Below are 26,180 nucleotides of genomic sequence, written 5' to 3'. Positions count from 1 at the left end.
ATGGCCAAATAGCAACTCCTGAGGCTCTAGCCCCAGCCTTTGTCAAACAGTTTTACCAGGAGACTCACATTGGCCTAACAGCTCCCAAGACCACACTAGGCTGACACTTCTACATCCCTTGGCTTTCCAGCATAACCCAGGTGGTACGTGAACAATGTTAAATGTGTGCCCAAAATAACCCACATCAGGAAAACCTAAGATTGCCCCTGAAATAGAGTGTTGGAGGGGCCCCATTTGAAAATATAGTTGTCTACTTCACTGAGCTTCCCCAAGTCCGAGAGTATAAATATGTTAGTCTTTGTGTGTGCTTTCTCAGGCTGGGCAGAGGCCTTCCCTACTTGCACAGAAAAGACACATGAAGTGGCCCAGCTTCTAAAGGAAATCATTCCATGATTTCAACTACCAGTCACCAAATTGGGATAGGATAATGGGCCAGTGTTCATGGCTGAGGTGGTGCAATTGGTAGCAAAGGGGTTAAAGATCACCTGGAAATTACACATGGCATATCACCCTCAGAGTTCCAGGAAGGTGGAACAACTGAACCAAACTCTAAAATTACAGCTAAGCAAACTGTGTCAGGAGATCCACCTACACTGGGAGCAACTGTTGCCAATTGCTTTAAGAATTAGGTCCAGCTCTACTGGACAGATGGGGTTCTCCCCTTATGAGATTCTTTATGGGCACCCTCCTCCCATTATGAGGGGCATATGAGGGGATCTAAAGGAATTGGGTAGGGAGTTCCCATCATGGCTCAGTGGTTGACGAATCCGACTAAGTACCATGAGGTTGTGGGTTCAATCCCTGGCCTTGCTCAATGGGTTAAGGATCTGGCATTGCTATGAGCTGTGGTATAGGTTGCAGATGCGGCTTGGATCCCACGTTGCTGTGGCTCTGGCGTAGGCCGGTGGCTACAGCTCCGATTGGACCCCTAGCCTGGGAACCTCCATATGCCATGGGAGCGGCCCAAGAAATAGCAAAAAAAAAAAAAAAAAAAAAAAAAGGAATTGGGTAATATTACCCCGAGACAGCAGATGCAAACTCTTGCCTTAACCCTAACCACTACACACCATTGGTTAGGGAACAGTTACCTGTGAGCTTGACCACAGATGCCCCCTCCTTTAAACCAGGAGATGCAGTATGGGTAAAAGAGTGGAATGGCCAACCCCTGAAGCCCTCTGGAGGGGTCCACTCACTGTCATTTTATCTACCCCCACTGCAGTGAAGGTAACCAAGGTGGTCCCTTGGATTCGCCACAGCTAAGTGAAACCAGTGTCCCAAGGCTGGGAATGCACTTTTGATCCATGAACACTGTGCAAGCTGACCATCTGGAGGAAGTCACTCCAGAGACCTTAGAAGACTGCAGCCCTGCTTTAGTCATTCCAGAAGCTGACTAATCTAAGCATGGCAGAAGCTTGAGGAATCAGTAGCCCAATGGGATAAATAGACTGATTTTGTTTTCTGTATCGGTTCTCTTACTGTTATGCACTGTCACCCCTTGTCCCTATCTGTTGTTGTAATCCTCACCTTTATCTTCACCACAAGGTTGGTGGAGGCTGCTCTGGCTGATTGGAAGTGTGGTTAAAGATTTCTACTAGTGCTCTCTTTCCTTTTGAGGGCAGGATGCTTCAGTGCTATAGATTTCTTCTGATTTGGGCCCCTTTTGTAGACCTACGTTCCTCATCTTGTGACCCATGCATCTGCACAACTCGACATGACCAGGGTGTCACCAAAACCTTACTTTACCACACCAAATTCACTTGCTAGGGAAAAGTCTTGGGGAATGCAAACCCCATAAGACCACCTATTCTATCTGCCAGCAGGAGAATTAATATACCTGTTTTGACCCACAGTACTCCTCAACTGAGGAATGGTTAGAAATCCAGAACTTCAAAGGTGGGGGGTATTTAATTAGCTGGACCAAAGTTGCTAATCCCTACCTGCCAGTGTCAGTACTTTTTGATGTATGTGAGGCCATTGGCAATACCTGGTTGACTTATAGTGAACTATGTGGGCGTCTACAATGGGAATGAGAGTACAGACTTAATGACAAATATGTGCGTGAAGAGTCCTTGGTTATGTCCAGGTGTGCCACCCAGTACTAGTTTTACCACCCTTGTTGGAGTTGTGTTTCGTGAGCCACCTGGAAAGATAAAGATAAAACAGTACTCCTCCAAAAGGGTATAGCCAACCCCAAATGTAATCAGGAGCCTGCAACCTCATTAATTTTACTGTCCTTGACCCAGGGGACCCGAGGTGGAAAAATGGCCACAAGATTGGTATACTCATCTATGGATGAGGCATTGACCCTGGGATTCTACTGTATTTTAAGAGAGTCACAGTCCTGCTCTGAGACTCAACTCATGAGGTCTTTCATTCCTTTTATGAGGAAACAGAGAGCAACCCTCTTCCCATCTCCATCATAATAACAAACTTGTTTCTGGCCCTGGTAGAGACCATAGCCCAGACTCTAAAGGTTTCTTCTTGTTATGTTGGTGGAGGAACTAATATGGGAGATCAACGGCCTTGCGAGGCTAGAGAACTGGATCCCCATGAACTCTATAAAGAGACAAGATACTCCAGCCCTGCTACTGGGGCTTGGCTTCTTAAGACCTCCATCATAGGGAAGAACTACCTTGCCCAATGGGGAGGACGATTCAACACTTCTGTTATAAGCCTGACATGCTTGATATATATAATGTAACCACCCAGAAAACCCAATGTGTGGATCCCCAAACCACCCTGAACCAAATCCTTACCCCTTGTTCAACTTCTCTCATCTTGGAAAGACCTAGGGCGAGGTCAACACAGACATCAAATGGCCAGCCCGGGTGGACTATACTGGATATGTGGGAGAACAGCCTATACTGTACTTCCCCCAAACTGCTGTGTGTTGGGGTCTATTCGTCCATCCTTCTTCCTGATCCCACTTACCAGAGGATAACATTTGAGAGCTTAGGTGTATGAAGACTGGGAAACCCAAAAGAAATGGCGCGCCTTACAAAATGGCAACTGGAAGGATGACACACGGCCCCCTGAGCATATAATCCGTTACTATGGTCCTGCCACCTGGGCAGAAGATGGATCTTATGGATACTGTACTCCTATCTATATGTTAAACCATATCATCAGGTTATAGGCTGTTGTCAAAATTAGAACTAATGAAACTGCAAAAGCCCTTAATACTAGCCAAGCCAAGCAGCAAAGCAAAATGAGAATGCTATCTATTAAAACTACCTAGCTTTAGATTACTTGCTGGTCTCTGAGGGAGGGCTTTGTAGAAAATTTAACCTGAATAACTCCTGCTTACAAATAGATGATGAAGGAAAAGTCATAGAGGAAATCACAGACCAAATGAGAAAAATCGCTCATGTCCCAGTCCAAACCTGGAGAAGCTGGAACCCTGGGGAATTGTTTGGGGGATGGCTTTTGGCTTTTGAGGGATTCAAGACCCTCATAGGTGCTGTACTTTTGATTTGGATGACTTGCCTGGTTCTACGCTGGATAGTCCCCCTAGTTATGAGTCTGTCTCCAGCCTCATTGAGGCAGTGGTCAAAAGGAAAACGGCCACGCATGTAATGATATTATGGAAATATAAACCCCTAAACCATGATGATGCTCTTTGACACTGAGAGAGGAATCAGAACATCAAAGGGGGAACTGTGGTAAAGGCCCCCCCAGAACTAGGGGAAGGCAATGTGGCATAATCACCATCTATGTGTGCATGTGTAATCTTGTGGCAATGTGGCATAATCAGTATCTATGTGTGCCTTCATAACTCTGTAACATTGGCCATCCAATCAAATGTATATGACCCTATAAGGAAGACAAAGGGGCTAAAATGTAAAGGGAGAAGTAACAAAGGGTATATAAGGCTACATCCCACTATGCTTGAGGCTCAGCCTTTGGATATGAATCTGCTGAGTCAGTGTCAGCACAAATAAACCCTGCTTCCCGGCAACAAGCCTCAGTGTCCTGTCTCTCTGTACCTAAGTCCTGCAACACTCACACTGTGACCAACTGCCTGGTTTAACTGACAGATTTTCAAGGATGTGGAAATATCAGTGCTAAAACTGTGAAAGTTAGGGGAAAACCAGGATGAATTATGCATCCTAAGTAAGGAGAAGAATAACTGTATATATATCACTATCAATTTAAGTAAATGAGTAGTCTAAAATTTCACACCCTTCACTAAATGAACCAGTCTGATAAGTACTTTACAGCTGAATATCACCAGACTTTTGAGGAATAGTTAGTCCTAATTTGACATAATTTTTTAAAAAATAGGAAAATATGGAATTCTGCCCAATTCATTTTTAAGTATATAGTTTAAAATATATAACAAACCTGGAAAAGGATAATATAAGAACTCAATAGACCAATTTCACTTTGAGCATAAATGCAAAAATCCTAATGACATATCAGTTTGTTGAAGACACAATATATATAAAATATAGGTTATAGCTGCGTAAGATGAATGCCAAATGTACAAAAGTTACATGAGACATTATATCAATATTATTTGGTACATAAGTAGATTAAATGAAATAAATAATTGAAAGATAAAAGAATAATAAAAGATAATCTATTTATTATAGAGAGTAGCCAATATTTAAAAGTCTGACAATAACAAGCTTTCCATAACAAGCTTTGGTCAGGATGGTCAAAAGAGCTACTCTAACTTCCTGGAAGAAAGACAAAATGGTAACACTTCTTGGACACAATTTTATAATACCTTCCTTTGACTCAGGAAGTCTATTTCTATGCACAACCAAGGAGATATGCTTAGGAATGTTCAAAATAAAACTGTAATAGCGATACTTGGAAACAACCTGGAAGTTCCTGTTGTGGCTCAGTGGAAACTAATCCACTGACTAGTATCTATGAGGACACAGGTTCAATCCCTGGCCTTACTTGGTGGGTTAAGGATCCAGCACTGCTGTGACCTGTGGTGTAGGTTGCAGACGCGGCTGGGATCTGGCATTGCTATAGCTATGGTGTAGGCCACCAGCTGCAGTTCTGATTCAACTTCGAGCCTGGGAACCACCTTATGCTATGGATACAGTCCGAACAAAAAGACAAAAATAAATAAATAAAAACAACCTGAAAATTCATTAATAAGAAATGAATAAAATGTGACACAGTGATACAAGAGACTAGGGGATAATTAATATGAATGAACTAGTTATGTTATGTATAAACAAGAATAAATCTCTGAAGCAACTAATATGATAAAAAATTGCTGAGTGATTCAAACTGTATTAACGGTATTAACATTAAGGATAAAAGTAGGCACACCTGTTCTAAGATTTCATGGAGGCATGTATATGCACTGTTGTATAAGGGTATGGTTAGAAAGGATTCATATGATGTCAGGATATTGGTTATCTTTGAGAGAATGAAGGGCTGGGTGTGTATGGGCAAAATAGACTTTAACTGTTTGCAATGCTTTGTATCTTAAATGAAGTCTGAAGCAAATAAAAACAAATGTTACCATTGTATTTTAATTCTGGGTCATTTCAGAAATGAAACCTTTCTTATTCTTTGGATTTTCTTTTCCTCTTTCTTTCTTTCTTTCTTTCTTTCTTTCTTTCTTTCTTTCTTTCTTTTTCTTTTTTGAGAGCTGAGTTTTATTTGGGGCAAAATTAAGACTTAAGCCCAGGAGATAGTACCTCAGCCAGCCCTGAGAAACCACTCCTGGATTTTCTGATTATCAAAAGTAGTTCATAATGAAGACTACTAAAAAAAAAAAAGCACAAAGCAGTCTGAAACCTACATAATATCTTATATATATGCACCTCTGAAATGAAATATTGTATTGCCTCTGTCAAATGTATTGTAACTAAAAATTTCAGCAAAAAACATTCCCTATTGACTTCCAAGTTCTTAGATTTCTCTTGACCTTGAGAAAAATGTCATATATGGCTGCTTCCTGAACACTTAAACAACTCCAAAATAATTTTTCTCCTCCAAGAATATCACTATTCAGTCATCCTAATCTGATGCCTCTGTCCCAGTCTTTTAAGCTCTTCATTGTTATTCTTCTCACCCCCCAAATATCAAAATATCATGAAATATTTTAAGTTCTCTACAAAAAGTATCTCCAGAACCTAGTTCTTTGTCTAGCACCTTTCTCCATCCTATTGCCAATAAATTAGTCAGCCTCTATACATTTAATATACAATATATAAATATATATTTGAGTTGTATCTCTTTTAAAGGTAAAATGACATTATCATTATTATGAAAATAACATGTACTCACTATACCTTTTTTAAATTAAGCAATATAGGAGTTGCCCTAGTGGCTCAGTGGAAATGAATCTGACTAGTAACCATGAGGTTGCAGATTTGATCCCTGGTATCGCTCAGTGGGTTACGGATTCTGTGTTGCCGTGAGCTGTGGTGTAGGCTGCAGATGTAGCTTGCATCCTGCATTGCTGTGGCTGTGGCATAGGCCAGTGGTTACAGCTCCAATTCAACCCCTAGCCTGGGAACAGGTGTGGGCCTAAAAACCAAAAAAAAAAAAAAAAAAAAAAAGCTGTGTAAGAAGATACAAAGAAGAAAACAAATCCCTCCTCCCCAATCCTCTAAATTTCTCCTTTGAGAAACATTTTAAGCTTTTATCTGACATGATTATTAACATATTTCTAAATACATACATGTGTGTATGTGTATATATATATATATATATATATATATATATATAGAGAGAGAGAGAGAGAGAGAGAGAGAGAGAGAAAGAGAAAGGCATCTATCACCTATCCATCTATATTTTCCAAAATAGGACTGTAATGTTACAGCACTGTTTTAATGATGTATGGGTACCTCTTACTCAATTTTAACAAAAACATGATTTGTAGTCAAAATCTGGGAGCTTTTGAATTTCAGAAAAAAAATTGTCAAAGAGATTATTCTCCAACAACATTATTTTTTGCAGCTGTTGAGAAAATCATGAAAATTTCTAAGAATGTAACTTATTAGGTATTTTTACTTTAAACAACATCTATTAATTCCTGTTTTCCCATTCTCCTATCTCTATTTATTATACATGTAGTTGGTTTAAATTTTTTAGGGTTTATAACATGCATTCTTTGTTTTGTAATATAATCCAGCATTTTTAAAGTTTATAATTAAACTGTTCTCCTTACCACCAGGGAGCATTCTCCATTCCTGAGTTTTTCATTTGGTGTTATGGCTTTTTGGACATTTCTCTATTTAGAAGTGTTTCCCTCTTTAAATTTATTGCATCGTATTTTCCAAATTACATTCTTTAAGATGTCAGCAATTTGTTTCCTAAAGCTAAATTAGCTTTTAAAATACATCTAGTGTCCTGTATAAATGCAATATTCCTTTAAGTAATTAAAACATTAGAGAGATTTAATGTTTCCTTTTGAACACTAAATACAGCCATGATCCCCTCTTCCTTTATTTAGAGTCAGCCTGTATGATGCATTTCTTAACATATACTTAACTTTAATACTGTTGCTGTATTCTTAAAGTTTATAGGAACATATATGTAGTATTGGTTTTTTAAGTCTTTTAAAACTTTATATGCACGTGATCACACTATACCTATACTACTAATGATTTCTAAATTATTAACTTATATTTTGAGCTCAATCCTTGACTGATCCATAAATACATATATACACATACATATATATCCATACATATATATTCACCCACACATATATATCCATATATATATACACTGAACATATATACAACCATCTATATATATATCTCATATATATCCATATATATCCATATATATACACACTGAACATATATATATCCATCTATATATATATCTCCATCTATATATATATCTCTCCATATATATTTCTTCTTCTTCTTCTTCTTTTTTGGCTTCTTGCCTTTTCCAGGGCAAAAAGCCTATCTGGGCTGCTTATTCTATTTCTCTACTATAAACAATGTTACAATAAACATTGTTCAATATATAACTTAAGCTTCTCTATGAGCCTTTCTTTATAATAAGTTAACACAATATTGCTGAAATACAAGAAGTATGCATTTTAACTTGTACTACATATTGTTAAATTTCCTGCAAATTAGCTTTACTTGTTTACTACCCAAATACAAAACTCTGTGAAGCTTCTTCCTGACCTCTTGAAACATTTGAGGTTAGAAGACATTAAAATTTTTGCCAAACTATTTTATAAAGATTTTCTCTTTAAATCAAATATTGAGCATGTATATTTTAATATATTTTCAAATCTATTTGTTCCACTCTTTTCTTCATAATTAACACTACATGTGTATTTGATCCTCTTTGTCATAGGTAACCTATTCTCATTACTTTTTAATCTTCTCTCTTTTCCACTGTGCCTTTGTAGCTTCCTGAATCCTGTCTACCATTGTCAGGTTAATAATGTTTTTCTACCTTGTTGCTTTAAAAATATTTATTCTCTGCAATGTTTCTATTTTGCCTTTCAGTGTTATCTTGAGCTTTTCCAAGATTTTAAAAATCTCCTTGGATTGCTTCATAATTTCCTCTCTAAAACCTTATACTTCTTCCTTCAAATTTTTTTCTTTCTTTTTTTTTTTAAGATTCAGTTTAAACAATATTTGAAACTATGGAGAACTATTTGTTGAGATGATTTAATCAGCTTTGGATAGAATTATACATAGTTTTCCCACTGGTTCCTTTAATATTGGAATGGGATAGGTCTTGGCTAAATTCTGTACTGAGGAGTGAGCTGGACATAACCTTAGGCACCCTCCAGCTCTGAATCCAATTCCCCAACCCCACTCTGCCTGAAATCCTCTCATTAAGTTTATGTTCTTTAACTTTCAGGTTTTAACTTCCAGAATAGTTCTCAGAGTCCCTAAAGCATGGCAATTTTTACTTTATCATGTATCATTTAATCTGTCTCTTTATATTATGAAAGATTTTTTTTAAATGCTTCAGTCTGAGTACTAAATCCTCTAGACATTAGTGTTGAACACTGTTCAGACATCACCTTAAATCTTCCAGAGCCTACTGCTGTTCCTCTTTTCATAATCAAAAGGATCTTAGGATGTTCATAATTATGCCATTTCTTCTTAGGCAAACTGTTTTTGCCTTAAGTCTGAGGCCTATGCTGGATCTCAGCTTCTTGCTTCATTTGGGTTCAGAGATGACAGCTTTTCAGGAAAACGTTTCATAGTTGATGGTTTAAAGTCACCTCTTCAGACTTGTTTCATTGAAGATGGAATTAGCCTTTATATTTCATTAGCTTGGTGTTTTCTGTGGCATTTTAAGGAGGAGAAGCCTCCAGAAACACAGCAATAATTTCTCAGTTGGCCTCTGTGTCCCCAGTTGATTTTTCATTACAGAACCCTCCTTGTCTTATGAATATACCAACTCTGTTTTCAATTCTTCAGAGAAGTCTTCCTGACCTTCTCATTTGGTGACAAGTTTCATCATTTTTGCTCTAGGGATGATTTTTATTTGTCTTTACTATTTTGACTGTAGTATGATGATGGTTCAAAAAATTTTCATTTGTTGGTTAAGTTTTCCATTTTTGCCAGGGATTCACTTGTATCTCTAGGAATTAGCATAATGACTAAAAAATTGGAGGTCTAAAACTCAATTCCTTGATTAATTATTTGAATGAATAAATTAATTACGAGGATGATCCCAAAATGACCTTAAGAACATAATCATTTAATTTTGCAGCAAATATTTCATGAGGAATTTTTCTAGGGGCCAAGGATAAAGTAGGGATCAGGACAAACTTAGTGCCTGTCCTCATATAGCTTGAATTCTATGTAAGTGTAAGAAAAAATAAGCACATTCACACTTACATATAAAAAATTCAAGGGATGTAAGTCTATTAAGACAAGGATCATTTTCTTACTTTGCTCACTGATGGATGTTAATACTTAAGAGAGTAGTTATAGTTTGTGCTCATTAAAAATTTTTTGTATGAATATTTAGGAAAAAAAGATCAAGTGCCAGATAATTTAAATGGGATAATATGAGATTGAATTTGTGTTTCATTTTTTAATTTTTTTATTTTTTGCCCTTTTAGAGCTGCACTCATGGCATATGGAGGCTCCCAGGCTAGAGGTCGAATTGGAACTATAGCTGCTGGTCTACAATACAGCCATAGCAATGCTGGATCAGAGGGACATCTGCAACATATACCACAGTTCGAGGCATTCCAGATCCTTAACACACTGACCAGGACAGGGATCAAACCTGCATCCTCATGGATGCTAGTCAGATTCATTTCCGCTGAGCCATGACAGAAACTCCCTGGTGAGTGTTTTATATTCATTAGCAAGTGTGCTTCTGGTTGAAATCTCACAGCAAGGATCTTAAAGCATTTACTATCTAAAACTGAATTTCCCATAAGATTTTAAAGGATAATTAAATTTTATATATAACCATGCATGTCATCTACAAAGTCCCACCCTCCACATATCTTAAAAAGTAAAAATAACGAATACCATTCTAAAGTCCTTAAATTGAAGAGGACTTTAAACATTTAAATTTAGAGAAATCACCATACCTTGAACCAGGAAATAGGAGTTTCCATTGCATATCTCCAGTAAAAACTAATTCTGAGATGATTTAATCTTTTTTCTTTCCCTCAGAAACTTAAAAAAAAAAATCTTCATTTTATATGTTTTTACTAGATACATGCCTATATTTTAACTGTATCTTTGTAACTAAGAGGAGCCTTACTTCTTTCTTTCTTTGTCCATATAAATTACCTCACATTCCTATAGTAAATTCTGGTGCTAAAATTTGTGACCTGCTTACCACTGAGAAATCCTTCATATTCAGAGGCCTGATTTTGAATCTAAATTGCTAGTCAATTGAAAAGACTAAGGCTGAGTTCTCTAGGAAGCATTACAACAAATGTTGCACTTGTAAAGCTATATCTCCTTGGAGGCACATGAAGCAATATTACAGTTGTGAAAAAGATAAGACCATCTGCTTTGTTCACTGAATTGATGTAATGACCTCAGATATGTTCTATGGAGTCAGCACTGCATCTCGGCAAACCATTATCTTGTTTCTGACTGGCACTTTTATGACTGACTTTCAAATGACAGTCTCAAAAACTAGAGCTATGTGTCAAATAATTATTTAAAACTCATGTGGGTTTAGTTTCCATTAAGGGTTCCTAAGCCCTTATTTCAAGTTTGGCATCAAAATAACTGTATATATAAAATGTTCAAAGCCTCAGTGGCCTAATAGATAAGGCATTTACATGTAAAATGTTGGTAACCAATATGCCAAAGTTCATCTTTACTTTTTTCTCTCCGTAAATTGATATATATCAAGCTTGAAGAAGTTCTCTCTTCCTTTAAAAAAAAAAAAAAAAAAAAAAAAAAAGGATGCTGTTCATGTACTTGGTTCTGATCTAAGTGCTTAACACATGTAACATTTAATGGTCATAAACAATATAAAAGAGGAGTTCTCATTGTGGCTCAGCAGTAACAAGCCCAACTAGAATCCATGAGGATGTGGGTTCAATCACTGGCTTCTCTCTGTAGGTTAAAGATATGGTGTTGCTGTGAGCTGTGGTGTAGGTCATAGATGCGGCTAGGATCCCACACTGCTGTGGCTGGGCCTTAGGCTGGTAGTTACAGCTCTGATTCAACCACTAGCCTGGGAACTTCCATATGCTGCAGGTGCAGCCTTAAATGTCAAACAAATCAAAACAAAAAATACACAAGAGGTATAAGTTTTACCTTTATGTTGCAAATGGTGAAACTGAAGAACAAAGAGGTGAGAAAATATGACTAAGGATATCTGATTAGGAAGCAGTGAGACCTGCTGTCTAACATCCTTTAATTACAGTATCTTAGAACTGGCTTAAAAAATTTTTATCATTCTTTTGAATCATATCCTTCACCATTTAAAAAACCATCTTGGCTGAAGAGTTATGATTATTATTTTGACTTACTTTGTGTGGAAATTTCTCCACTATCATCTTAATCATTTTTTTCATTCTCTGAATTTCATGTGTCCATTATTTCATTTTTGGTTACAAAAACACATTTGGATTGCAGACCCACTAAGCTTTAGTCATAAATGTGGATATGAAAATGAAAATATTTCCTGTTTAATTTCTTATATAAAACTGACATTGTCTAATTTTTTTCTTTAAAGCAACATATTTGCTTAATGTGTCTAGATAATTTCCTGGTCTTGTCATATTGGTAACTTAAACTAGTAATTTACATTCAATTTTAATATAGATCTACTGATGTAGTGTGGTTAATTTTCCTAATATCTTCACTTGGCCAACTTTTTACCTATTTATTTACCACATAATTATTTTTTATAGATATCATTGAAAACTTGGCATTCTTTTAAATAGTAACAGTAACGTTAGTCTTATTTCTTATAAGAATTATTTCTCTTTCCCAGTAAGCTCATTTTCCTGATCTTTATTAGGCTTATTTATGTTATCCAATCCAATTACCCCCTTAACTTTCAAGAGATAAATTTAAACAAAGCAATATATTTGAATGAATGAATAACTAATTAGGATTTGTATAACTCTGCAAACATTTTAACAAGATTTTTCTCATTCTGCTTAATATTAAGAAGTCTCTGGATAGATAATGTTACTTCAGTTTGCAGATGACAAGATTATGGGTCAAAATGCTTAAATGACTTAAAGTCATGTAATTACTAAGAGAATAGAATTAGATTGCTAACCCAAATAATCTGTCTCTATACCACATTATACTGTTTCTCTTTGTATTTTATTTTACCAACTAATCAAAAATCAGAAGGCTTTATTATTGCATAATATGAAAATAATGCTGAAATTAGATGCTAATTTGAATTCATATAGGATTTCACTCTCTTGACATGGTAGTCAGATAAATATAGAGAAAAATAAAACTATATAAAGGAGAACAGTCCTTGGGTTCAGCCAGTCCAAACATACCATTTTACAGATGAGGGGATATACAAACACACACACACAACTACCAACCCCAATGATTCAGAACACCACATGTTTTCAAACCTCTGCAAACTAGCAAAGGCTACATAATTTTTCCAAAAGAAGAAACTTAGTATTCATTGAAAAAGTGGATGAGAGAAAATATTCCTTAGGCCACCAAGATATTTATTAAGTACATTTAAAATTTAGATAATTATCTGTGTTGACAAAGCCATACCAGGCCTGTTTAAGTGGCTTACAAGTGAGGGAACGTGTTTTTACATCAAGCAGAGTGAGTTTATAATGGTAATGAACATAAAATAACAGGATTCTGGTCACTAAATCTATTTTTAGAGGTAAGAAATAATCTTGCATTTTTATCCCAAAATAAAAATTTTATTCCTCTCGAGCTTGGAAACCTTTCATTAGGTTTCATGGCCTAAGTAATGTCTAACTTCTGTTAGAGGAAGTTACCAGGACAAGCCACCATGATGTGACTAGATAGTACTGGGTCCTTAGAAATCTCTTAATTTTAATGTAATGAGCTTTCCACTTTTACAAAAATTATCTTTTTTAAAAAAATTATGAAATTGAAGACCCATTTCACATATTCTTATGTATTCTTCAGAGAATATACAGATCACTATGTACAAGTGATGTGATAATAAATGTTATAAAAGAAGTCCATTCATTATAAATCCCAGAATCACAAAGAACAGTGGAAGAAAAACAGTGGTTGGTTGTAGTTTGTCACCAAATTCTGGATTAGACATGTCCCTCAGGTAAACTGGCCACAACCTGGAAGGCTCTGGGCAACTAGAAGCATCTAGAATCAAGAATCAGTGTGAAAAGGGATGTGGTAGATATGGTCACAAGGAAAGGAACCAATAAGTACGTCTAGATGATGTCATAATCACGTTTCATCAAGTCCAACTATGGATTTAGGCTTATATTTTACCCAGGTAAATATGTGCTATATGAACTTACGTAAGATTGAAAATTTGTATTTTTTATTTTTTGTGAGTGATTCAGAAAGTCAATGACCACAGTTAACTTGTAATTTTCCCAAGTCAAGATGTAAATTAAAGTGATTGAGCATTGTTTGAGATATTTAGGGAGTGACTTAAAAGAAAACCAATTAGCCATCCAGCAATAAAAACAAGAACTGGTTATTTGAAAAGGTAAATAAAATCTGCAAACATTTGGCCAGAATCACCAAGAAGAGGAGAGAAAAAACCCAAATAAACAAAATAAGAAATGAAAAAGGAGAATTCTCAACAGATACTGGAGAAATAAAAAAAAATAAGAGAATACTATGAATAATTATATGGCAATAAATTTGACAATGTAAAAGAAATGCACAGCTTTCTAGAGACTTACAGCCCACCAAAATTGAATCAAGAAGAAATATATCAACTAACTGAATAGGTAATAACAACACTTCCTACAAACAAAAGCCCAGAACCAGGTGGCTTCACAGTTGAATTCTAACAAACATAAAAAGAAGACCTTATATGTATCCTTAAACTTTGCCAAAAGGTTGAAGAAGAAGGAAGACTCCCAAAGACCTTCTATGAAGCCACCATCACCCTAATACCAAAACCAGACAAAGATACTACCAAAAAAGAAAATTATAGGCCAATATAGAATATAGATGCAAAAATTCTCAACAAAATTTTAGCCATCCAAATCCAACAACATATAAAAAACAATCATACACAATGACCAAGTGTGATTCATCCCAGGTTCATAAGAATGTTCAACATAAGCAAATCAATCAACATCACACACTACATTAACAAAAGAAAAGTCAAAAACTGCTTGATCAACTTAATAGATGCAGAAAAACCATCTGTCAAAGCTCAACATCCATATATGATAAAAATTCTTACCAAAGTGGGTATAGAGGGAACATACCTTAACATAATAACCCGTTTATGACAAACCCACAGAAAATATAGTACCCAATGGAGAAAAGCTGAAAGCCTTCCCACTAAAATCTGGAACAAAAAACAAGCAAGAGGCATAACTCTCCCAGACATCAGGCAATATTACAAAGCCACAGTAATCAAGACAGTGTGGTACCAGTACCAAAACAGACATACAGACCAGTGAAACAGAACAGAGAACCCAGAAATAAACTCAGACACCAATGGTCAATTCATCTTTGACAAAGGAGGAAAGAATATAAAATGGAAAATTGACAGTCTTTTTAGCTAATGGTGCTGGGAAAACTGGGCAGCCACATGCAAATCAATGACTGGAACACACCCTCACATCATGCACAAAAATAAACTCAAAATGGCTTAAAGACTTAAACATAAGATAAGATACCACCAAACTCCTAGAAGAGAAGAGGCAAAACATTCTCTGACATCAACCATACAAATGTTTTCTTAGGTCAGTCTCCCAAGGCAATAGAAATAAAAATAAATAAATGGGACCTAATAAAACTGACAAGCTTTTGCCCGGTAAAGAAAACCATAAAAAATACCAAAAAGACAAGCTACAGAATGGGAGAAAGTAGTTTCCAATGATGCAACTGACAAGGGCTTAATCTCTAAAGAATACAAACAGTTTATACAGCTCAACAGCAAAAAAATCCAACAACCCAATTGAAAAATGCTCAGAAGAACTGAATAGACATGTATCCAAAGAAGATACGCAGATGGCCAACAGGCACATGAAAAAATGCTCAACATCACTAATTAGAGAAATGCAAATCAAAACTAAAAAAAAAACAAACAAATTAAACTAAAATAAACAAACAAACAAAAATTGCTATGAGGTATTACCTCACACCTGTCAGAATGGCCATCATTAACAAGTTAACAAATAATAAATGCTGGAGAAGGTGTGGAGAAATGGGGTACCCTCCTACACTGTTGGTGGGAATGTAAATTGGTACAACCACTATGGAAAACAGTACAGAGGTACTTCAGAAAAATTAAATATAGAGGCTACCATATGTCCCACCAATCCCACTCTTGAGCATAAATCCAGATAAAACATTCCTTGAAAAAGATACATGCACCCATGTATTCATTGCAGCACTATTCACAATAGCCAAGACATGGAAAGAACCTAAATGTCCATTGACAGATAAATGGATTAAGAAGATGCAGAATACTACTCAGTCATAAAAAAACCAATAAAATAATGCCATTTGCAGCAACATGGATGGAATTGGAGATTCTCATTCTAAGTGAAGTAAGTCAGAAAGAGAAAGACATAAAAGGCACAAATGAACCTTTCCACAGAAAAGAAATGCATGGACTTGGAGAGAAGACTTGTGGTTTCCAAGGGAGGGAGGAGGGAGGGGGATAGATGGGGAGCTTCAGGTAAATAGATGCAAACTATTGCATTCGGAATGCATAAGCAATGAGATCCTGCTATATAGCACAGGGGACTATATCTAGTCATTTGTGATGAAACATGATGGAGGATAATGTGAGAAAAAGAATATATTTATAGTCATATATATATGACTGGATCACCTTGCTGTACAGTAGAAAATTGACAGAATACTGTAAACAAAGTATAATGGAAAAAAAATAATCATTGTAAAAAAGAATAAAACTTTCTAAAATTCAAAGCATTATGATCAAAGTTTGCTGAAAGTCAAATAATGTGTTTACTTTTAGTATTAGGCCATCTGCAAGAAACAAGACTATTGACAGAAATGTAACTGCATATAAGTGGTTAAAATAGAGAAAGTTCTTCAGAGATATTCTGGGATAAAGGTCTAAATTATGTCTACTTCTATGTCAAACTATGTTACGTGGAATGTCTTCTCAATAAATCCACTTGCGAAGACGAATATAAGAACAATGTCAAATTTGTAGGTAGATAGTAATTACTCTCTTAAGTTGGAGTGAAATAGCTTTGGTCAAAAGGATACTAGTAATATTGACTCTGAAGAGTATTTAGTTTAGTGTAAGGAGATGGAATATGGCTTCTGATAATCAGAAGCTCACTCTATTCTTCTTTGCCAATAAATTGAAATGCATATTCTGAATGCTGTTCTCAATGCAAGGGCTAATGCCTTGGAAGTTTCAATGAGGAAAGAATGATTGACAGCATGGGATGTGTCAGGATAAGGGAAGGTGAGAAGAAAGTAAAAGATTGGAAGTCAGGATTTCAAAAGCTCACAGAGATCTATAGACATGAAGCTTTATAGAAAAAAAAAACTGGTAACATTTGAAATGTTTATTTCTGGGGAAGTTATTATAGAAATTTTATAACTTTATTTGAATACTAACCATTGAAAAGATATGGGACTAAAAAAAAAATCCCCAAATGGTGACAACCCTTAAGTGAGAATGCTGGATTGCTAACTGGATTTCTTTTAAGTCACTCCCTAAATGCCTCAAACAATGAACAATCACCTTAATTTATACATTGTTTTTAATTTTTAAAAAATTTCTAAACAGTACAGTGAGAATGATATTCTTATAGAAAGATATTGAGAGGTTGCAGTTTACCATACATGAAGAGACAAGAATTTTTTGATTTGATGCAGTACATTCATATAGACCTACTTTGAGGCAAAAATAAAATATGGTGAAAAGAGATGTGTAACTCATTACTAAGAGCAATCCAAATGGTCAAACTTCAGAAATAGTTACAAATTTACCCATGGATGGAACAATATGTTGCCAATAAAAATAATATTTATGATATATATTTAATTTCAAAGGAAAATATTAATGCTAAGCAATAAGAATATACAACTGTAATGCAGAATACATATTTTATAAATAAAATTTATTGTTTAATAATAGAATAGATAAAAGATAATATATGAAGTCAAATAGAGGGCTTCTTTATTAAAAGTTATTACTTAATGAAAATGCAAACTATTTTGTTTCTCAAAATGTAGTATTTGCATTGAACTTGCATATCTCTCTAAGGAAATTATTAATCCACATTAGTATCTTAGTGCCTTCAAACTGCCATGTGATAGCAACAAAAAAAATATTGTTTAGAACATGAAACAATATTTTTGCTTAATCCTATTATCATCCCCAAGTATATTAAGTATTGAAAATACACTCAAGATGCTTTAGGACAAGATGGTGGAATAAAGAACTTGAGCTCACCTCTCTCACAAAAACCAAAATTACAACTAACTGAAGAACAACCACTAACCAAAACACTGCAACCTACCAAAATATATATATATTTTAAATATAAATATAATATAAATATAAATATATTATAAATATAAATATATATAAATATATATATATATATTTTACATCCAAAGGCAAATAAGACATAATAAGAAGATAGGAGGGGTATTTTCATGATATAATCAAATTCTATACCTGCTGGATCAGTGACTCACAAACTGGAAAATCATATCACAGGGATTCTTCCACAGGAGTGAGAGTTATGAACCCCACACCAGGATCTCCAACCTGGGGGTCTGACATGGGCAGGAGGAGCACCCAGAGCATTTGGCAGTGAAGGCCAGTGTAGCTTGAGTGCAGGAGCTCCACAGGACTTAGGGAAACAGACACTCCACCCTTGTAGGATACACACAAGATCAAGTGTGAATCAGGACCCAGGGCAAAACAGTGATTCCATAGAAGCCTGGATCAGACCTATCTGCAGATCTTGGAGGGTCTCCAGGTAGGCAGGAATCAGCTGTGTCTCACTGGTGAGGCAAGGATACTGGTGGTGGAGGCCCAAAGGAATATTTATCAGTGTAAGCTTCCTGGAGTTCACCATTTTGACACTGAGACCTGGTCCCACCCAACATCCTGCAGGTTCCAGAGCTGGGATGCCTCAGACCAAATGACCAACAGGGTGGGAACACAGCCTCACTCATAAGCAGATGAAGGTTGAAAAAAGTCTCATCCTGAACCCACAGCCACCTCTAAATACACTCCTGGACATGGCTCTGCTCACCAGAGGGACAAGATACAGCTTCACTCACAAGTAGGCAGGCACCAGTCTCTCCCAATAGGAAGCCTGCACAAGCCCCTGGACCAAACTCACTCACCAGGGGAAAGACACCAGAAGAAAGAGGCTACAAACTTAGAGCCTGCACAAAGGAGACCATAAACACAGAAAGTTAGATAAAATGAGACAAGAGAGAAATATACTAAGACAAAGGAACAAGATTAAACCCCAGAAGAACTAAGTAAAGTGAAATAGGCAATAAATCTGAAAAAGAAGTTCAGAGCAATGATAATAAAGATGATGCAAGATCACAGGAAAGAGTAGAAGCACAGTCTGAGAAGACACCAAAAAATGTTTAATAAAGAGATTTACTATTAAAAGACAGTGTCAAGCAATAAAATAACTGAAATGAAAAATACACTAGAAGGAATAAATAAGCAGAAAAACCATTAAGTGAGCCAGAAGAGAGTGTGGTGGACATCACTGCCACGTAAGAGAATAAAGAAAAAAGAGTTAAAAGAAATGAGGACAGTCTCAGTGACCTCTGGGACAACATAAAATGCAGAAACATTCACATTATAGGGAACTCCAGAAGGAGACGGGAGAGAGAAAGGGCATGAGGAAATATTTGATAGCCAAATCTTTTCTAACATGGGAAAGGAAACACTCACTCAATCCAGGAAGCACAGAGAGTTCCATACAAGATAAACCCAAGGAGGAACACAGGAAGAAACATATTAATCTAACTGACCAAAATTAAAGACAAAGGAAAATTTAAAGGAAAAAAATGAAAAGCAACATATAACATACAAAGGAATCACCATAAAGTTATTAGATGATTTTTCAGCAGAAATTCTGCAGGCCAGAAGGGAGTGGCACAATATATGAAGAGATGAATAGGAAAAACCAAGAGGAAAAAAAAAAACTCTACCCAAGCAAGGTTCTTTTTCAGATTAATGGAAACATCAAAAGCTTCACAGACAAGAAAAAGCTGAAAGAACTCAGTACCATCAGACCAACTTTACACATGCTAAAGGAACTTCTCTATGTAGAAGGAAAAAAAAAAAGGCCTTAACTAGAAACAAGGAAATTAATGGAAAGCTCACCAGTAAAGGAAAATATACAATAAAGATGGGAAATCATCCATACAAAAATACGATATCAAAATCAGCAATCCCAAGAAGAGGAGTACAACTATTAGAAAATGCATTTGCAATTAAGAGACCAGCTACTTAAAATAATCTTGTATGTATATAGACCACTATATCAAAACAACATGGTAAGGGCAAATGAACAAAACAATAGATACACACATACACACAAAATAAAAAGTAACCTAAACTCAACACTAAATATAATAATCAAATCATAGAACAAGAGAATAAAAGAAGAAAGGGATTAAAAGACCTACACAAAGAAATTCAAAACAATTAACAAAATGAAAATAAGAAAGGCATACTGATAATTAACCTAATTATAAATGGAATTAGATGCTCCAACTAAATGATGACACAGACTGGCTGAATGGATATGAAAACAAGACCTGTACATGAGCTGTCTAAAAGAAACACACTTCGAATCTAGGGACTCAAACAGACTGAAAGTGAGGGGATAGAAAAAGGTATTCCATGCAAATTGGAATCAAAAGAAAACTGGAGAAGCAGTGTTCATATCAGACAAAACAGACTTTACAATTACTGTTAACAGAGACAAAAAATGGACACTGTATAATGATCAAGGGATCAATCCAAGAAGAAGTTATAATGATTGTAAAATTAAATACACCCAACGTAGGAGCACTGCAATACATAAGGCAACTGCTAACAGGCATAAAAGGAGAAACCTACAGTATCACAATAATAGCAAGGGATTTAAACAACCCATTTACATCAAAGGACATATCCTACAGACAAATACCAACAAGGAAACACAGGCCTTAAATGATACATTATATCAGATGGACAAGGAAGTCCACGATTTCCACTTTTTTCAACGTAGTTCTGGAAGTACTAGTCATGGTAGTTAAGTAAAAGAAATGAAAGGTTTAAAGATTGGAAAAAATTAATAGAAGTAAAACTGCCATGGTTTGCAGATGACATAACACTATACATAGAAAATCTTAAAGATGCTACCAGAAAACTTCTAGAGCTCAGTAATGAATTTAGTAAAGTTGTATGATAAAAATTAATACATAGAAATCACCTGCATTTCTAAACACTAGAAATGAAAGATCAGAAAGATGAATTAATCCCATTCATAATCATATCAAAAATACATATATACATATATACATACATACATAGGAATAAATCTACTTAAGGATACAAAGTCTGTACTCCAAAACCTAAAAGAGACTGATTAAAGAAATCAAAGGTGACACAAAACAGATGGAAAAATGCACCATTCTTGTATTTGAAGAATGAATATTCTCAAAATGACTATACTACTCAAGGCAATCTATAGATTCAATGTCATCTCTATCAAATTATCAATAGCATTTTTCACAGAACTAAAACAAATAATTTAAAAGTTGTACAGAACACAAAAGAGCCAAAATAGCAAAAGCAATACTGGGAAAGAAAAATAGAGCTGGAGGAATCAGGGCCCCTGACTTCAGATTATGCCAAAAACTACAGTAATCTAAACATTTTATGGTACTGGAACAAAAAATTAATACCTCAAAGGAACAGGATAGAAAGCCCAGAAATAAACCTGTATATCATATGGTCAATTAATCCATGAAAAAATGTCAATAATATACAATGGAGAAAATGTAGTCTCTTCAATAAGTGGTGCTAGGAAAACTGCACAGCTGCATGTAAAAGAATGAAATTAGAACACTCTCTAACACAATACACAAAAATAAAGTAAAAAAAGATTAAAGACCTAAATGTAAGGCCTGATACTATATGACTCTTAGGGGAGAACATAGGCAGAACACACTCTGACATAAACTGCAGCAAAATCTACTCAGATCCACCTCCCTGAGTAATGAAATTAAAAACAAACAAACAAAAAAGGACCTAACTAAAAGTAAGTAGTTTTGAACAGCAAAGGAAACCATAAAAAAATGAAAAGAAAACCCACAGAATGAAGAGAAAATATTTGCAAAGAAAGCAACCAATATTAGGTTAATCCCCAAGTTATACGAATATCCCATGCAACTCAATATCATTAAAAGAAAACAACTGAATCAAAAAGTGGGTAGAAGATCTAAATAGATATTGCTCCAAAGAAGACATACAGATGGCTAAAAATACATGAAGATGCTCAACATCAGTAATTATAAGAGAAATGCAAATCAAAACTGTAGTGAAATATCTCTTCACACTGGTCAGAAAGGGCATCAGTAAAAAGTCTACAAACAAATGGTAGACAAAGTGTGAAGAAAAGGGAACCCTACTATACTGCTGATGGGAATGGAAATTAGTACATCCACTGGCAGTTACTTAACTAAAAATAGTACTACCATATGATCTAGCAATCCATCTCCAGAGTAAACTATAATTCAAAAAGATCCATGTACAACTATGTTCAATGAAGCACTATTTACAATAGCCAAGACATGGAAGCAACGTAAATTTCCATCCATGGAGGAAGTGATAAAGAAGATGTGATGTACACACACACACACACACAATGGAATATTTCTCAGCTATAAAAAAATGAAATAATGCAATTTGCAGCAACATGGGTGGATCTAGAGATTGTCATACTAAGTGAAGTCAGAAAACTATCTTATGATAACACATATGTGGAATCTAAATAAATGATATTAATAATTTATTTATGAAACAGAATGAGACCCACAGACATAGAAGACTAACTTATGGTTACCAAGGGGGAAACATAGTGGGGAGGGGTAAATTAATAATTTGGGGTTAACATATACACACTATTATATATCATATATATGATAAACAAGGACCTACTGTCTAGCACAGGGAATTCTACTCAGTATTTTGTAATAGCCTATATAGGAACAGAATCTGAAAAAGAATGAATATATGTTTACATATAACTGAATCACTTTACTGTATACCTGAAACTAACAAAATATTGTAAATCAACTGTACTCTAATATAAAATAAAATTAAATTGAAAAATAAAAGAAAATACATCCAGTTATGAATTTAGACATATAAAAAGCCAAAGTACAAATATCATAGTGTAAAGTATACATCTATACTGTGACACAATGTATGGTAATATCAATTAAGCAATAATTTTTGACATATGTTGTGTGTTATTTTAAAACATTTTTACAATTTCATGATGCCTCAGTAATATCCTCTTCAATTGTACTCATGCATAAAATAAATATTAATAATTTCTAAGTGCTAATTCCTTGTATATTTATGATTTTAAAATGTATGTATATATATATATATATAAATAAATAGATGGCTTGAAGATTGGGGCAAGACTGCAGAGTAGAAGCTCACCTTTTCTCAGGAAAAGATCAAAATTCCAACTAACTGCTGAACAATAAAATAAAATAGACTGGAAACAACAAAAAGGTTATACTATACCTAAAGACAAAGAAGAGGCCACATTGAAATGATAGGAGAAGTGCTTTCAAGATATAACAATCCCAAACCCACTGGGTAAGCAACCTGCAGACTGAAAAATAACTACATCACAGAGGCTCTCCCATAAGAGTGAGAATTCTGAACCCCATGTCAGGTAACCTTCCTCTAGCATTTGGAGGATGAGCCCCTGGAAATTTTGTCATTGAAGACCAGTGAGAAGTGTGTAGAGCTCCAAAGGACTGGGGTAAACAGAGACTGCACTCTTGGTGGGTACACACAGGATTTCATGTGCACTGGGTCCAAGGGCAAAGCAGGGAGTCCATAAGAATCTGGGTCAGACCTACCTGTGGGTCTTGAAGGTTCCCCTGGGAAAGCAGAGGGAAGCTGTAGCTTGCTATGGGGACAGAACATTGGAGGCAGAGGTACCAGTAATATTGACTACTGTGAGCTCCTCTAGAGGTTTCCATTTTGGAAAAATCAGGCATACTACATCATGGCTGAGAAGTCCCAGACCAAACAACAAGTAGAGTGGAAACATAGCCCCACCTATAAATAAATAACAAAAGTCCTCCTAGGCTCATAGCTGCCTCTAATCACACTCAAAGACATTGCCCCACCCACCAGAGGAACAAGACTCAGCTCCACCACTAGTGGGTAGACACTAGTTCTTCCCATTAGGAAGCCTGCCACAAGCCCGTGTATCAACTTCCCCCACAAGGGAGCAGACACCAGAATCAAGAGAGGCTACAACCCTCTAACCTGTAAAAAGGAAACAAAAATATATACAAAATGAACAGGTGGAGAAATATGAGTCAGATGGAGGGATAAAACAAAACCCAGAGAGTAAAGGTGATCCCAGATCTTGGAAAAAAACCTAGGGGCAAAGATTGCTTAAAAAAAAAGAAACATTGAACAAAGAAATAGAATATTTAAAGATTAAGAAATTAGATATCCAAAATACAATAACCAAAATGAAAAATTCAATAAAAGGAGCCAATAGCAGATTATAGGAGAGAGAAGAATGAATAAGTGAGGTTGAAGACAGACTGGTGTAAATCACTGATGTGGAACAGAATAAAGAAAAAAGAATGAAAAATGTAGACAGTTTAAGAGTACTTTGGGACAACTTTAAATGCACCAACATTTAAAGGGTGCCAGAAGGCAAAACCAGAGAGAAATAGATGGAGAAAATATTTAAAGAGATAACAGCTCAAAACTTCTTTAATGTAGGAAAGGAATCACTCACTCAAATCCAGGAAGCACAAAGAGTACCATACAAAATAAACCCACAGAGGAACACTCCAAGATACATATTATTCAAAATTGACCAAAATTAAAGATAAAGAGAAAATATTTAAAGCAGCTAGGGAAAAGCAACAAATAACACAAGGGAACCCAAATTGGTCATCAGATGATTTCTCCACAGATACTCTGCAGGCCAGAAGGGAATGGCATGGTACACTTATATTGATAAAAAGAAAAAAACCTCAAACTAAGAATACTCTTCCTAGCAAGGCTCATTCAGATTTGAAGGAGAAATCAAAAGTTTTACAGATAAGCAAAAGTTAAGAGAATTCAGCACCATTAAACCAGCTTTACAACAAATACTGAAGGAACTTCTTTAGGTGGAAAAGTAAAGGCCACAATAAGAAACAAGAAGATTATTAATGAGTAAGCTCAATGATAAAGGCAAATATACAGTAAGGGTAGGAAATCATTTACACACAAAACTAGAAATTGCAAGCAGAGAGTAAAAACTCAGGATACTGGAGATGCTTCTGCAATTAAAAGGCCAGAAACTTAAAACAATCTTGTATGTGTAGGGATTCCTATATCAAAACCTCATGGTAACTGCAAACCAAAAATCTACAATAGATACACATACAAATAATTAAAAGCAATCCAAAAACAACACTAAAGATAGTTATCAAATCACAAGAGAACAAGAGAAGGGGGAAGAAAAAAGACCAAAAAAACCCAAAACATAGCAAATGCAAAATAATTTCCAAAGTGGCAATAAGAACATACACATCACAATAATTACCTTAAATGTAAATGGACTAAATGGTCCAACCAAAAGACATAGACTGTCTGAATGGATATAAAAACAAGACCCATACATGTGCTGTCTACAAGAGAACCACTTTAGCTCTAAGACTCATATGAACTGAAAGTGAGAGATGGAAGAAGACATTCCATGCAAACAGAAATCAAAAGAAAGCTGGAGTAGCAATACTCACATGAGACAAAATAGATTTCAAAATAAAGAATGTTACAAGAGACAAAGTCACTACATAATGATCAAAGGATCAATCAAAGAAGAAGATATAAAAATTGTACAAGTTCCCATCATGGTGCAGTGGAAACGAATCCAACTAGGAAGCATGACGTTGCAGGTTCGATCTCTGGGCTCACTCAGTAGGTTAAGGATTTAGCATTGCTGTGGCTGTGGCAAAGGCTAGCAGCTGTCGCTCCAATTAGACCTCTAGCCTGGGAACCTCCATATGATATGGGTGTGCCCCCCAAGAAAGAAGATATAACAATTGTAAATATATATGCACCCAATATAGGAGCACCTCAATATACAAGGCAACTCCTAACAGCCTTAAAATGAGAAACCGACAGTAACACAATAATGGTGGGGGGCTTTAATAACCCATTTACAGCAATGGACAGATCATTCAGAGGGTAAATCAACATGGAAACCAAGACCTTAAATGATGCATTAGCCCAGATGGCCTTAATAGATATTTATAAAATATTGCACCAAAAGGCACCAGAATATACACTCTTCTGAAGCACACATGGAATATTCTACA

This window comes from Sus scrofa, chromosome 14 (assembly GCF_054392235.1).
Source record: "Sus scrofa isolate SSC_HxYL_T2T_F1_AM1 chromosome 14, Sscrofa_HxYL_maternal_Yorkshire_Landrace_v2.0, whole genome shotgun sequence".
In the NCBI taxonomy this organism is placed as follows: domain Eukaryota; kingdom Metazoa; phylum Chordata; class Mammalia; order Artiodactyla; family Suidae; genus Sus; species Sus scrofa.
Note: the sequence above shows the minus strand (reverse complement) of the source record.